Raw genomic sequence first — 17,126 nt, 5'->3', positions numbered from 1 at the left:
AAACCAAAAACTCATCAGACGCATGAATAGCTTTAAAGCTATTTCAATGTTTCAAAGGAAAACAAAGGTGCAGAGTTTAGGGAGTTCTCAAAGAATTGGGCTTTTCCTGCAACGTGTCAAAGCCCAGTTGGGGAGAGATGGTGACATTGATTTAAAGATACCTGAAATCCCAAGGAGAGAGTTCCCAGGGGAAGCAGAAAAAGAACACTAGCAAAGAAACTTGTTGTCACTTTTCAGTCTTAAAAACAGTGCAGACTAGGAGCTTTGCCAGTCCCAGCAAACCAAAAGTATTGAATACAAAAATGAATTTTTTTTCAAGCAGTTGAAACATTGGCAAAGCTTGGCAGTAGGGAAAAGCAGACAACACTGAAAAGTAGGACGAGAACTTCAGACGTGAGGATGGGGACTCGATGCCATTGGAACCTCTTTGCAGCATTGAATTGTGTGGCCCATCCAAGTAGAATATCCCATTTTTCCAAGCAGGATGGGAAAGAAAGTGACTGGAAATGGTTCCACTATTATATAAAAACTCATGCCATTTTTTCATTTAAAAGTGTGAACTAAGGCTGGGGAATAGGTAGAGGCAGGTACAGCCAATGTGTTCATAGTGAAGGGTCTAGGGTACTTCAAGATCTCTGCTGTATTACAGCAGTGCCACTATTGAGCATTGGTTGCTGGATGGTGATTCTCAGAAAAAAAGGTTTCTTTGAAGAGAGATGTTTTAAAATATTTTTTTCATTAAAAAGTTCCTGATTTCACCAGGAGAAATCAAGTCATTTTACAGTAAGACTGAGTCTTTTATTTTATTTTCATAGCCAAACTCTTAGTTCCCTTATACATTAAATATCTGCAAGTGGAATTGAGAAAAGACTGTGACAATTCTTTGCAAGAAAAATAAAACTCTTTTTACAGTCAAGCATTCAAGCAAGGCATGTGTTGAAGCATTAAATGAAAAATTTGTTTTCTTTTTGTCTGCTAGATCAGGTAATATGAAAGCTCGACAGCTTCTTATTACAATCAGTCTACTATCTTTCGATTTCAGTTGGGGGGAGAAAAAAGAAACAGTGTAATTGTTCAGAAATATTTCTAATATTACCTCAAGTCTTCCGGAAATCAAAGCAGCAATCAAAATGAAATCAAATATTTGAGTACAGACATTTGTCCCTTTTCTGCACTTTTATTTTGAAGAAGAGAAGAAGTTAAATGGAAATGGGAACAAAGAATGAAAGGTAATACAAAGTATAAAATGATCAACAGAAAAAACCAGCAAGAAATAAATTGTCTTTTGAAATATTCTGTACTCTTTGCTGTAGAAATTAATAGATATTTGCATGGTTTTCCAAAGTCCGTGTATGTGTCTCTATTTACAAATAAGTTTTTCCAAGACTGTGATTTCAAAGGTTTCCTGTTCTACACTCTCATCAATTGTGTAGGTCTGTAAGGCCCATTAGACTAAAGAATGGAGAAACACAGAGTAGGAAAAAATCACTTTAGTTGGGAGGTAAAAAGAAAAGTTGATTCTTTACTTAAATATTTGTTTCACTGCTGCTATCCTAAGTTAGACCTACCTGGTTCACAACAAGGAAAAACTTTTAAGCTCTCCTGTTATTTTCTGTATATACAGCTCACCCTCATGTATTGCTGCAATATCACTGTCTGACCTCAAAAGATAAAACTATCAGGTCATAAGAAGAATATTGCAAGTCATAGTGCATGACAAAGAAATAGTTACAGATTAAAAAAATGGCAAATTTAGTTTTGTCAAGACTTTTTATTATAGAAGGAAAATTCATTCAAACTGGCAAATGTATCTTATCTCTGACATATTCAGGTTTGATACTTAAATCATGACATGACTTTTAACAAAAAGCACACAGAAAATAAGAAAAATAATTTTTCTAAATTATTTTTTGTTTAGTAAAAAAAAAAAATCTAGTCATAGAAGATTAGACTATAGAGATTACATTCTGAAAAGATGCAAAAATCTAAAGTTAAATTGTAGTGCTGCTTTCAGTTGTCTTTTCTCATTCTATATTATCTAAAGCTACCTAGGAAAACTAGATGCTGCTCCAGTTTGAACAGGTAATCCTGTAAGCAGCAGCATCTGCACTTGTTAGATGTATTTTGTGGCTTTATTGACATCTCTTGAGTATATACAAAGTGTGGAGGAGAACAATGATAATTCTGGAATATATCCTAATTAATTTTGAAATGAATATTCACTTCTGTTTTTTGTGTGCAAGCACTCAATCAATATTTGATAGCCATATTGACAGCCTGATATTTTTAGTGATTTCTTTACATTAGTCTTGTCCCAGTCTGTCACTTTAAGCTTTTCAGTTATTTTCAGTGTCTTACATAAGCTTGACTGAAAAACTTAATCTTTTAGTTCACGTATTCATTAAAGATGGCATCAAAATCAATCCTTCATTAAAATCTGTTGAATGAGGCCAATGCTGCTAGAGAAATGTAATGCTACACCTCTATCCAGTGTGAATCAAATGCTTAATGAGACTATCTTCTGATTGCTAATATCTCCTTATTAGCTAGTGTATGAAAGAAAAATTAATCTTAGTACCTTATCAGGTTAAACAAGCAAATCAGAAGGGGCATATTTATCTTTCTTCCAAGAGCTAGAACAATTGAGAAAAAGCACAGAAAGCACTTAAGGAAAATCCTAGACATAATATTTTGCATGCAAGTTATGAGAGTGACAGGAAGACCTGAACTTTCTCGAAGATTTTAGCATCTGTTTTGTATCAGCCTAAATGGAGATGAAGTGGAAAGCAAATATTTAATATGAGCCTCTGAATCCTACAATTAAATATAAAAAGTTGGTACAGATTATTTTAACTGAATATACCTTTAAAAATGTGAGATGAACTGACTCTGCTTATTCATTTTGTTACTTATTCTACTACCACTTCTGGACCAAAAGAGCCTCATTCTAAATTTATGGATGCATCTTTTGTCACAGTGAAAGGCAAGGAGATTTGGTTGTTGCATCTGTTTATTTTCAAACAGAACTCCAACTACATTGTTTTTGCGTTAACCGTGTGGCATTTAACAGACAAATACTAATCATTCCACCATCACTTTATAGGCAACAGATAAACAATGGGCAATTCTGCAACAGAATCCCTCTCATCCTAATAAAGATATTTAAAAGAAGCCAGATTATTTGTGGTTGAGAAATGCTGGGTTTTTTTCTCCATGGCCTCTAAATGGGAGCTGTGTAGGGGTCCAGGGTGCTAATGCAATTATAGAAGTCTAGTTTGTAAATATGTATATGTTGATGAGATGAATCCTACCAGCAGTTTGCTTCTCATTTGCAGGAATTTCTTTGCTTTATAACCCAGTTTTATTTGAATGGGCACATCTTGAGATCTTTGGCTACACTGACTCAGTGTGAATTCCAGCAGCTTCGTGAATTCCAGGGAGAAAAAGGATCTTTTTTTTTTGAACATGTAGAAGCTAAACGCCTTTGCTAATATTGACTGGTATTGCAAAAGGAAAGACATGGGTGGCCATAAAAACTGTCCTTAAGTGCTTTTCTAGGTCAAGAGCAGCACCCTAAATTCTTTTTGCAAACTCCCAGCAAGCCAAGGAAAACTTGTCACCAAGACAGTCCCCTAATGCCCCCTAATTAGAAGAAGCCTCCAGTTTGCTTCAGCTTCCCTGACCCATGATTTTGAGGGCCACCCTGAATGAGAACAGTTTAGACACTGTTTGTATACAGAAGTGTTGAAACTCCTGCCTAGCAAAGGCAATTGTCCTGGTTACTCCTGCTGCCATCTGTATTTCATAACTCCTGAAGGTCATCAACTGGGAACTGAATTAACAAGAAGAAAAAAAAACCTCAAACAAATAACCCTGTTGAAAGGAAGCTCTTAATCTTGTCATAGATGAGGGGATTGAGTCCATCATCAGCAAATTTGCAGATGACACTAAGCTGGAGGGGAGTGTCAATCAGCTGGAAGGCAGGAGGGCTCTGCAGAGGGACCTGGACAGACTGGGGAGTTGGGCTGATTGCAACGGGATGAGGTTCAACAAGGCCAAGTGCTGGGTCCTGCACTTTGGCCACAACAACCCCCTGCAGCTCTACAGGGTGGGGACAGAGTGGCTGGAGAGCAGCCAGGCAGAAAGGGCCCTGGGAGTTTGGATTGACAAGAAGCTGAACATGAGCCAGCAGGGTGCCCAGGTGGCCAAGAAGGCCAATGGCATCCTGGCCTGGATCAGGAACAGTGTGGCCAACAGGTCCAAGGACGTGATTCTTCCCCTGTACTCAGCACTGGTGAGGCCACACCTGGAGTACTGTGTCCAGTTCTAGGCCCCTCAGTTCAGGAAGGATATTGAGGTGCTGGAGCAGGTCCAGAGGAGGGCAACGAGGCTGGTGAAGGGACTGGGGCACAAGTCCTATGAGGAGAGGCTGAGGGAGCTGGGGCTGTTCAGCCTGGAGAAGAGGAGGCTCAGGGGAGACCTCATCACTCTCTCCAACTACCTGAGAGGAGGTTGTAGCCAGGTGGGGGTCGGTCTCTTTTCCCAGGCAACTATCAGCAAGACAAGAGGGCATGGTCTCAAGTTGTGCCAGGGGAGGTTTAGGTTAGATATTAGAAAGAATTTCTTTACAGAGAGGGTGGTCAGACATTGGAATGGGCTGCCCAGGGAAGTAGTGGATTCTCCATCCCTGGAGATTTTTAAAAAGAGACTGATGTGGCACTTAGTGCCATGGTCTAGTAACTGCAGCGGTAGTGGATCAAGGGCTGGACTTGATGATCTTGGAGGTCTTTTCCAACCCAGCTGATTCTATGATTCTATGATTCTATGATATCCTCTGGTTGCTAGCCTAAGTAGGCAAGACAGGTCTATCTTAGAAAGTTTGTTTGTATCCTAATAGAAGAGAGCATGTACAGGAAGTCATTATAAGAGGTGAGATTTAGGGCAGGGAACATTAGCACCAGGCCCCAGTCTTCTCCTTTCTCTTATGAGGTCTTTGATCTGGGATTAAGAAACAACTGTCCTTTGGAAACACTCAACAAGAAAAATTTTGACCCCCAGTGTATCTGTCTGCTGCAGCTGTGGGCACATTACTGCCATCTCACCAATATTATTTTTACAGCATCAACAGAAGCAGAAATCACAGAGCCCAGGGCCTTTGGAAACACATTGGCTACAGAAGTGCAGGACTTCATCTTCAATCTCGCTCTGCTTTTAGGTATGTCTCCAGCAATGAGTGTGCTGTGTCATAGCCTAGGTTTTAAAAGCTGCAGAGGATCCCAGTATTTCCTGAAAATTCTTTTCAAATTCCAAGAAAGAAAAACTATTTGTGTAGTGAAAAATGGATGTGGGGAAAATACTTTATTCTGGAGATGCATTTGAAGCAATGGGAAAGAAAAGGAGAAGAATTATTTTCTTCCCTAATTGCATTTAATTTCCCACAGAATACTTTTTAGACAAATGACTGGGGCCATAACCCTTATTGTTCAAAACTGTTAAGCAAATAATCTGTGAATCTATTTAGAAGTACATCAAGTTCTCTCTTACAGTACTGGGCTTTGAAAGTTCACAATAGGTTTCACATGAGAAGCATGAGACTGATGCTGGCAGTCAGTTTATTTGCTTAGGTTGGGACAGGAGCAAGAAGGGAAACACTGCAAATGTTTACTCTGCATAAAATAATTTAATCACATCCATTAAGCCTGCGAGACTGAGTCAAATCACAGAAGCTTGTAGCATTGGTGAATTGCTAGTTATTCTCTGCAGAATTATGGACAAACATTAATGACTAACATTTTATTAATGCTATTAACATAATAATTAAAAAAGGTAAATAAGAATTACTCTCTGTAACATCTAGAGGGAAATTAGTTTGAAATTGGTTTGTGTGATTCATGTTTTTTTCATTAAAGTTTTCAATCTACTGTAAAATCCATACAGCTATAAAAGCTGTAGATGATGACAATATATCAGCAAAGCATCTCAGACAGGGATTTATTCTATAAAACCATCTTGGTATGATGAGAGACTGTGTTGTGGTCTGAGCAGACAATTAGTAGGTGGCCCCACATCTGGCCAAGAAAGGAACTTTAGGGGTAAATCCATGTCATTCATTGGTTCATCTTTTGGAACTGTCAGTTCCATTATGCTGAATTTTTCTGCTTTTAAAACATCACTTTTAAAAATACTATTTTGTGAAAATTGTTTAATTCTGACCTTTGAAAGGACACATCCTCTCTTTTCTAAGATTTTGGGGCTTTTTGGGTTTTTTCGTTGCTGTAATTATGACCAGAATTACATTAAGAAAAACAAACACCCCCCCCCCCCAAAACAACCATGCTAACAAGCAAACAAAAACACCACAACCAAACCACATCACAGAAAGAACAAGACAGACTACATCGTTCCCCCCACCTGTCCCCACCCCTTCATACTTTTTTCCTTGGAGAAATAGAACCAATCAGAAGAATTACATTTCTCTATGGAGATGTGAAGGTTTGTTTTCTGATTTTGAAGTTCAAATAAATGTACATGTTTTCTTTGCTCTAACAGTAAAAACAAGCACAGGCATGCATCAGTATGTGTAACACTTAGTATTTGCAAAAAATAGTAAATTCATTGCCTGCACCACCTTAAAACAATTTGTGACTAAAGGTCAAATTCTCTAAATAGTTTTTGCTAAGAAAAGTGTTCACATTTAGAAACAACCAAGCACCACTGACTGTGAAGAAAGCAGTCTTATCTTTATATTTTGTAGTTCAGTGGTCAGAGATATCATGAGGTGAATTCAGATTCATTGTTTTGTGTTTTTGATGATTTTAAACCTACTTTGGGTATAACCACAATATGTGTCCCACTGTTGCTCCTGTGACAGCAGTTTTATTTTACACTGCGTGCTTGAACAGGAGTCTCTAGCATAGTGGATGAGCCATTATATCGACTCCATCTACATGTAATAATTTCATTTACAATATGAATTTGTTCTGTTTGCATGTAGTTTTCACTCCTGTCCCATAGGATATGTCCCTTGGGCTAAATACACTAGATAAATGTGCACTGTGGAACACCTGTGTTCTCACTCTATCAGTGTTCATAAATCTGGTTGGGTCATCCGAAAACATTTTGGGTGTATATAAGGGCACAAATGAGGGCTTCAGAAGCAGTATTGAGCTGGGAAGAACCTAATTTAGTTTTCAGAGCATGGTTGCAATTTGTTGTATCTGAAATTAATAAACATGTGGAAACTCGTAAGAGAATCAAACTAGACTTTTATCAGCATGTTGTTACTTCCAAGGACAGACTTGGGTGATTCCACAGAGGAACACTGGGCATTCTCTGTTTGTGTCTCACTGAGTCCTTTCAAAAAATTACGGATGGTAGGTAAAATTTGCATTCTTTTTTCTGTTTATCTTTAAATTTGAGCCACAAAGTAGCTAATTTTCAACTTGCTACAATAAATATGATTGCTGAATAATTTTGCTTTTAATGATCCCTTTAGGCTCTCAGAAATAGGCATTTGACCTGCTGGATATCAGTGACTGGAGAAGATAAATAATACAGGCAGTTTGAAGGGCTTAGTCATGTAGTCATTCTATTATGTTGTGATCCAAGTAAGTGGTTTGCAAGTCATTGTTGAGAATTGCAGATAATCTTTTCCTTTTGAAACTTAGGCATGGAGGTTTCAGCAGTGTTTCTCTTTCTGTTTTTGGTTCCCTTTTTCTCTTCATGTATTTTAAGAGCATCTTTTCTTTTTCTTTTTGTTTTCATTCCTTCCTCAGCCTCTGCACTGTGTTTCATGGGTAACATTTACTTAAATATTGCTTTTCTTTCACCTCTATAGAGGTGGAAGAAGCGGCAACATCTCTACATACTTTTTGCCCAGTGCTCTTTTGCTGAGTGATCTGGTGATTGGAGGCAAAGTTATCTGGTTGTGCAGAAGATGGAAGGGAAAGGATGCATCATCTTCCCTTGCTTTTAAGGATACTGGGGGTGAAAAAAGGCATAATACTGTTTAGAGCTACAATTCTGCTTCAGTACCCTAAAGATTATTCTGTGTTTCAAGGAAAAAAATTGAATAAAATCCAGCAGATTTATAAAGCTGTGTGATAGTAGTCATCTTCCAGCCCTCTCTCAGGATCTACAAAAAGCTGGGACCAATTCCTCCTATAGAAAGGCAAGGCACATACCAGCCTCAGCTGAAACACTCAAAGAAAACTGGCAAGCTTTCTTCTCGTGAGAACACAGCGCCCTCTCTCTAACGAGATCATTGTTCTGTCCATGTCCATTTGTGGAAGTGTTCCATTTGATTTTCTTTCCTGGAGGATGGGGGATATAAGGAGCTTAGCTAGACTACATAACCTTTTGCATAAAATCCCATAGCTACTCCAGAAGGAAGTAATGAAATTCAGATCATGATAGCTGTATCTTATATAATGTCCATAATATACAACTTTTGTACTAAAAAATAAGGGGAAAACAGTAGCCTTGTCCCATAGACCTTGCAGTCAGGAATTTAGTTGTGAAACTGTGAAAAACAGAGATGTTACCAAAGCATTACATCAGGTTGAAACTGATTTATTTAATGAAAAAAAGATTGCATATTGTCTTGTTTCTCTGTCTCTCTTACGGAGTGCTACTGAAATGGAGTATGCATGCAACTGTGATCAGACCCAGACAAGAGTACAGAGCACCAGCCTACTGTGTGAAGGGGAAATGATAAAAATGTAGGCAAACACACACATAGTGTGGAAGGAAAATACAATTTGAAATATGAAGACATAGAAAATTTTTAGAGCAGCTTTTACAATGGCCTCACCTTCCCAAGGTAATTAAAGCCTGACTCTGCTGTTACTTGTGCCAATTTCCAACCTAGTCAGTGATGTTCTTCATTGAATAATAATGTATTTTCTCTTAAATTACATGTAGAGGTTAGGTTCTCGCTTTTACAAGAATGTTTATGCCAAATGATAAGAATACTAGGTCTGAAAAGCATAAAGTCACCTTACACTGAAGAAAACCATGTATAGTTTATTTTTGTTCCAATCATTGAGAACAATGACAAATTAGAACTAGGTTTTGAAACTGTGTAAGACCTGATAGCAGAAAGTGAAATTCTGTTGTACACAAGCACTTATACTCAGGTCTATAGGGAGAAAATTAGTCCTTTTATCTGTAGTCTCGCTGTAGATTGTCAGCATTGCATAAACTTAAAAATTTTTATGCCTACAGAAGATAGACCAGCCCTAGCAGCAGTTTTGTTCTGCCCCTAGTGATGGCCTTTTGTTTGCTGGACAGCAGTGTCTGATTTTTTTTTTTAACCTGGGCAAACCTGTAGGGAACAAATAAATATTAAGGAGTTCTCCCCCAGTCCACAGTGTAGCCTTGGGAGTACTGTAGTTTAGTGTTAAGAGGTGCTTATTATTTCTGTAATTTTGAAGCACCTGTCACTGATAAAATACTTATGTGCAGAACATTAATTCTTTAAATAGAAAATCTAAATTAATGGTCCAATTCTAAGTCCTCAGCACAGAGATACTTCCATGCTGTATAGGTGATTGGAACTACTGGAAATGGGTGAAAGATTTCTAATTAAGTGTAAAACAGTGGCAAAAAGGCATATCTCTGAAGCAGAGAAACTCCTCTGGATGGTTTTAGACCAAGAATTATTTCAACTGATGCCAAGACCTCTAATTTTCAGGTTGCTGGCAAAAGTGATGTTGCCTCCTTGGACATGTTAGGCTTGGCTTCACTCTTGTTTCCATTATGACAGGCAGGGAGGAGTCAGGAGAGGAATATCAAGGTTTTACCATCTTGAAAAAATTATTTTTATGTTATGATTCAATATGAAATCTACACAGATTTTACAAAGAAGAGTTTCTACTGCAGGCAAGTTTATAGTTGTCTGAGGAAACATTTTCTGAGGAAGGAAAGGGATAGCTTCTCTCAGATATCTAGCAGTTCTAACTCTTGACTGCCTTAAAAATCAGTCAGCACTTTTTTAAAATCGTGGAATCATATATGTTTTAATGAACTTTTTAAGTCCAGACTCCTTTTCAAAGTAGATCAAATTAGATTGAGTTGCTCAAGGACTTGTTGAGTTTTGATTATCTCCAAGGACAAATATTTCACAGCTTCCCTGAGTAACCTGTTTCAATGCCAGACCACCCCAAGGTGAAATAGGTTTCCTTGTCTCTGATCAGAATTCTCCATGTTCCCACTTGTATCTATTGCTTCTTCTCTTATCACTGTGCACCTTTGAAAAGAGTCTGGCTCCACCATCTCTATATCCTCTCAGTAGGTGTTTGGAGACAGCAGCAATATTCCTGTTTTTACTTCAGACTGAACCAGCCCAGTTCTCTTGCCCTCTCCTCTTCCTTTATGTGTGCTGTCCCTCTAACCATCCCAGCAGCTCTGTGATAAATGCATTCCAGTCTGTCTGTGTCTTTCTTGTATTGGGGAGTTCAAAGGCCTGCACAGCGCCCCAGAAGGGGTGAGCAGAGGAGGAAGGAAACACTTGCTTTAGCTTGCTGCCACACTCTTGCTAATGCAGCCCGGGGTTGCCATATGCTGCCTTTGCCTCAGGCACATACATCCCTGGCTCATATTCAGTGTGTTCCACCAGGAACCCTAGATCCTTTTCTGTAAAACTGTGTTGTAGCTGGTCTGTCCCCCAGCATGTATTGGGCTTACTGCCCTTCAGGTTCAGGCCATTTACCTTTGTTGAGGTTTTCATGAGGTTCCCATTTCTACAGTCCATTGAAGTTTCTCTGAATAGCAGACCTGTCCTCCAGCATATCAGCCCCTCTCCTCCATTTGCTATTGTGCGTGAACTTCCTGAGTGCACCTCTGTTGCACTGCTCAGGTTGTTAATAAATAAATTAAACAGTATTAGCTCCAGTATCAATCCCTCAGGCATGTGGCAGGTAACCAGTTGCCAGTTGAACTTTGTACAGTTGACCACAACCCTCCAAGCCTGATGAGCGAGCCAATATTCCACCCAACTTATCATTCACCTCAGTAGCACCCATCTCACTATTTTGGCTATCGGATACTGTGGAAGACTCTATCAAAAGCATTTCACATTCTAGGAATGTTTACATTTGTCTATCTTCTCCACTCTTTCTATGTAGAGCAATACGTTTTAAGCACTGAAAATTAGCTGTCAGTCCTGACACTGAACAGAAATGCCTTAAACCAGTATGTGTCTCCTAAGAATCGTGATATAAAATTCCACACTTAAGTAGGTCTGCTTTAAAATGGAAATGTTCTCTACATATATGTTCCTCCTTAGAAATCAAGGACCTTTCACAAAGGAGGTTAGCAGTTCCACTGGCAGTCTCAGCGGGCCCATGGCAGCTCCTACTTCACTTGGGAATTCAAGCACCACAGAAGCAGCACTTCTATATTGGTCTCTCACTCTCCTTCCTTCCACTTCATAATAAGTCTTCACCTGATCATGGGGCATGAAAGAATTTATTTTTCATGAGAATGAAGCTAATAAACACAAGACACTGTAATTTCTCTCTGGAGTAAAAATGAAGTAAAACCCCATGTGTTCAATTCTGCACATAACTAACAAAGCTATCATTGAAATCAGCCTGAGATATTAAAAAATAAACAAATATTAGTGATATATATTTAATTTGGTTTGATTTATATATGAACGCAGGCAACATGAAGAAACATTTTGAAGGTGAAGTGACTGAAGGTGAATTAGGGGTACCAGGTCTTTTTATGTTTCATCTAACTTTTAGTACTTGTTATGCTGGTGTTTGTGAAACTTGATTTACATGCCTGTATCTAGAAAAGAAAATATTTCTCACATCAGTTTATGTCACTTATACAGCTGTCTCAAATAATAACACTACAGTGGAGTTGATTTGACTTTCTTCAGCATATTTATGGAAAAGAATTTTTCCACTTTTTGCCAAATCCTTAGTTCAATTTTCTGTGGATTTTTTTATCCCCCAAATATTATAAAAAGCTTTTTTTCTGGTATTATATTAAGTTTCTATGCCAATTTTTAAAATAACTAGCAATATTTAATAGCAATCATACTGTGGGAACACAAAGGAGAAGGGAAGTTTTGACTCAGTAATAGATGAATTCTTTTTCAGTCCTGTTTTGTTTCTAGAGTGAACTTTAGATCTCTTCCTTTTGGTGTGCTTCTTTTTTGTTATCAAGAGGTAATTGATAAGTAATTGTCCACTTACAAATCTTGTCCTGACATGGCATACTCACTCAGATGTGGAAGCAAGGAAGTCTTCTTGAGTCTCATTGTGTAACTACAGCCAGAGAAACCACAAGGCAATTCCTAAAAGCTTCCCTAGGCAAGTTTTACCCAAAGCTGATGGAAAGTTTGTGTAATCTGAATGCACGATCTTGCTTTGAAAGTAAAAGTATTGCAGTAATGTTAGTAAAGTGAGCATCACAGACATCACAGCAATCTACCCTGTGACTTTCAAAATAGACTGGGGGCTGTCTACTCTCAAGGAGACTTTTCTTTAGTTTGACGTGACATTCTAGATTTGCGTACTGTCAGAACACAGGAACATAACATTAGAAAGGCTGTACTGGGTCAGCTCAAATCTGAGAGAGACATACCTGATATTCTGCCTCTGACTAGAGTCAAAAGCAAGTGCCTGTGGTTGTGCAAGCATGATGTGAAAGAGTGCGGTCTCAGATTGTGATCTACTTTCTTCTCTTCTTTGCTTCTCTTTCCTTATCTTTTTCCAGTCAAAAATGTCCATGCAGAATGGTTTTCTTTTGGAAAATGTGATTTGACAGAGTTGAGACACAGCATGGTGATATGTTCATTTAGTAGAAGATTAAAGAATAAGATAGGCTCACAGGCTAAGCTGTAGTCCTATGGCTGCCCCTACTTAGAATCAAGATGTCTAAAAGACAAGATAAAATTTTCTAAATTAGCCTGAAGCAGAATGCACAAGATTTTGTCTTACAAAAGAAACAGAAATCTTTGATCTTTTATCTTGAACTAGGCTATTTTTAGAGGGGTAGAAAACAGTCTTCTGCAGAGTCTTGGTCTTTTGCCTCTGATACCTGAATGGATGATATATAAAGATCGGCTCTATACTTCCACCTTACCTTGGCATTGATATGCTTTTTTTCTCCAATAATGCAATCCCTAGTGCTTGTTTAATTCCAAGATTAGTCTCCTATCTTGCCTTTATTTACTCAGGCATGTGGTAACACAGAAGATGTTGAAGACTGGCAGTTGTCTAACTGGGGGAATCAGAGTTAAAAGCCCTGGTACTATGCTGAGATGAGTATTCACAGATGAAGATTATGAGCTACTGTTCCTTTGGAGTTCAAGTGGGCAAAATCATGGCAGAAAGGAAAAAAACAGTAAAAAGGAATTAAAGAAAGAGGTATTACAGAAACTGGAAGTAAACACTTGGGGGGAAAAGGAATTTAAACAGTATATGGTTGTTTTCATTGAAAAAGTTGAGAAATCATTTAGTAGTAGGAACTACATCTCCCTGCAAAAATTGTTTCGTGGTTCACTGGAAACTCAAATGGAAGGATCCCAGTCTAAACTGCTAGAACAAAACAATAGCAATATCTACACTACCTAAAAAATATTTTCAGTTTACCATTTTAGCTACTGTTATGTGGCAGAAGATTTATGCTCAAGACAAACAGAACCCAGATAGTACAGTTTTAGATATAAGAATCTTGAAAGGTACCCGAAAGGTACTTTGTAAGATGTCTGGGAAAACTGCAGCATTATGAGGTGGCATATATATTTTAGTTTTGTAACTTGTCCTAGCTACAAGAATAACAAAGTGATTGCTTACTGTAGTTGAAACACGGCCACCAAAGATTAGACTGGAAAAAGAGTGGTGAGTTTTCTGGGTTTCTCAGCAGCAAAACACATTTTTTTTGTTGGTCAATCAAAGGCAGTCTAAGAGAAAATCACTGTGAGCAGAGAACATCACTGTGTAGATAAGTAGGGGGCTAAGAACAGTCTAGACCATTGATGTGAAAATGTCCAGATAACAAAGCATGCAGTGAACAGCTAAATTTACGTAACCTGACATTTAAAAATTCTTTCTTTTCTCTCCACTGATCATACATTGTATAAGGTGCATATGTTAGATGATGATTAGAGCTGAAAAAGGTGTGTTATGATGCACATTAGAAGAAATTTATGAAAGGTGTTTGGCTTAGTGTCTTCCTTCAGAAGAAATGTAAGAAGGCAATAAGCTCTTTTACAGAATAAAGTAGGTGAGACAGTAGGAGCTGGATCTGCTGACAAAGAAAAAGGGAGCTAAGTGATCAAAGAGATTTCAATAGCAGCTGAACAGTACATCATAGGCCTGTGGATCTGAAATAGAAGCAGCAGCTGAAATATTCAGTATTCAGAAAATATCCAGAGGTAACATTAGAAATGATCATTGGAAGCCATAGAGCCAAGTAAGGAAGCAATGGAGATTTGGAAGACAGCTGGGAGGGAGGTTACTGGAGCTGTGTGGAAGTTGGGTATATCGAGGGGGATTTGAAAGCTGTGGGTGGCCCAGATCATGATGAAAATGGTAAGTTACTGAGCACTAGGAACAACTATAGGGGGTTTATGACAAAATTTTACGCTTTCTCAGTAGGATTATTCATTTAACAACTTTTTGTGTTTTTATACTTGCAGGATAGAACAAGCTTTGGAAGAACTAGATCAGCATTTGAAAACAATAGAATCACAGGTCTCAAAATGCAGAGATAATATGTTTGGACAGATGTGACTGTAATGCTGTCAGCTGCTGCTATTCCATATCAAGGCCTCTAATAGTAGCTGTTTATTCTTCAAGTTAAAGTGCTTGAAGACATGTGATTAGAGGCAAATATTAGCTTTTTTTTATTTATTTTTTTTAAGGGAGATTCTGAGAAAATCTTGAAATCATCACTCAAATGTACACCAACAGTTACAAATACACACAACAAAAATAGCCTGAAACTGTTTATTTTAAATCAGATTTTTCATGATCAACTCTTTCAAGACCAGAGCCACGATTTGCTAACATTTGATAATTAAATGATGTAACTGAGGGCAGAAATTGGTCAATGGATTCTTTTACAAATTATGACTGTGAAAGGAAGGAATGAAGCACCTTGATATTCAGATTGTATTTCCACGGATCCAACAGGGATTTTGTCAGTGCTTTTAAAAGGCTGCTTTTTCTTCCCAACTGATTTTTTCTCTCATAAAGATATTTTGTAATCAGAAAGAGAAAAAAAACAGTCAGAAGTCATTGTGACACAAAAACTACAAAAGCCCTGATTTACTTTGACATTTTTTCAGGGTGTAACAATTTTTAGTATGAGAACTGGAAGGAGAATCATAGAGCAAGCTGTATGGTATGATTTGCAAAACCGCACTGCAGAGAAAGCAAGATGGGCAGAAATTTTTCAGTTTTATGTAAATCAAAGTCTCTTGGTAGTCCAATTTCTGCTTCTGATATTTAAAAGTCTCTTATTTTTCCTTGGCTCTCATACCTTTGCTGGAATTGCTTTCTGTTGCAGGAGCAGAATTACATATGCTTTCTCAGGTCCAGCTGACTCATAGTTGTTTCACTCTTTGTCCTGGCTAAATTGACCAATACTTACTGACAACTTGTTACCAGAAAACAACATTTTCTTGTTCTTTGCTGATTATTACATCCTATGTCGGGCATGACTGTTTCTAACCACAATGTGATGATAAAAGGAAGAAAGCAATTTCCTCTTGAAAGTTTTACTTTCTGCTGTTAGGCAGGTATTTTCCTTATTGTTCTCATTGAATCAAAAAAATGATTTTTTTTTCTCTAGAATAGTAGAAAGCTTCAAGTGAGGATGGCACTAACTTTTGAATTCTGGCCTACTGTTTTAGTCTATCACAACCAAAGGAAAGATAATCATACTCAGCATGTCAATCAGCATTATTTCTTTTGTATTACAGCCTCCACAGCTAGTTTTAATGACTGCAGTTTCTATATTGTAGCTACTGAATAAACACTAATTAGCTGTTGGGCACAAAAGTCTTAGTAGACTGAAAAGAATTGTCTGGGCATCCTACTAAGCCAGCAAATAATGGAATATGTACTAAATGTGAGGACAAGAGTTTTAACTGGTAACCTTACGAAAAAAAAAAGGAGTGGGTCATGACAATCACCAAGTTCATTATAAGGTTCAGTACTGAGAAACATATATTAAAAAAACTCTAGGCAGGCCAAGTTGTTTTCTTTTTCTGATTTTACAGTCCATTTTAAAAGTTCTGGTGTTGTTTTGAGTCAACAATGAAGTATGGTTTTCCTTTATCATGTTATTTTGAAGTTAAATTGCCCTTTTCTGTCTAGCAATGCTTTTTGTTCTGATAATCCTGAGGTCATAGAAGCAAATTTTCTTTTTCACAGATTTGAAACCTGCAGTCTTAATGGAACCTGAGATGTCCTGTCATAGAAGCTAAAGATTTTAGAATAACCAGTATTAAAAATCACAACAAAATCAGGACAGTGGACAAAATTTAGAGTTGCAAGTAACTCAGAATAAAATGTAGCCTGCAAAATTAGTTGTTGAAGAGGATGTATGAACTGGAAGAATCACAGGTTTAACCTTGAGATGCTTTTATGAGCCTACAGTGCTGACAGTTAAACAAATTTCTTTTTCATTGCATAAAGAGAAAATACAAAGAGGACAAAGGGTGAGTGGGCCACTAAACAGTTATCATACACTGAGGTATTAGCAATGTATCAAACACTGGAATAAATTCTGGAATTATGCTGTGGTAAGTCACAATACTTATTTTTCCCATTCTTGTCCATAAGCTGCATCCCTTGTTTATATTGCCTCTGCAATGACGTGATACTTAGCAAGAAGTGTCTATGATTTGTGCAAGAATATAGACCACCAGAGAATGGGAATGACAGCAACACAAAACTATTAGTCCCTAACTCCCCAACCCAAACCATTTACTACCCAGCTGTTGAATAAAACATTTGATTTGGGACATAAACTTGCTTCGTTTGAATTTTTATTTTTTTAAATTGAGAAAGTTACTTACTGGAATTCAGTGGTCAGTTGAAAAATTACTGATGGGACTTTTTGAGCAGCTCTAAAACTGTCTGTTCTAGTGAACTATG

Source organism: Chiroxiphia lanceolata, chromosome 2 (genome assembly GCF_009829145.1).
Source record: "Chiroxiphia lanceolata isolate bChiLan1 chromosome 2, bChiLan1.pri, whole genome shotgun sequence".
Taxonomy (NCBI): domain Eukaryota; kingdom Metazoa; phylum Chordata; class Aves; order Passeriformes; family Pipridae; genus Chiroxiphia; species Chiroxiphia lanceolata.
The sequence above is the reverse complement of the archived record's forward strand: the minus strand, read 5'-3'. Positions refer to the sequence as shown.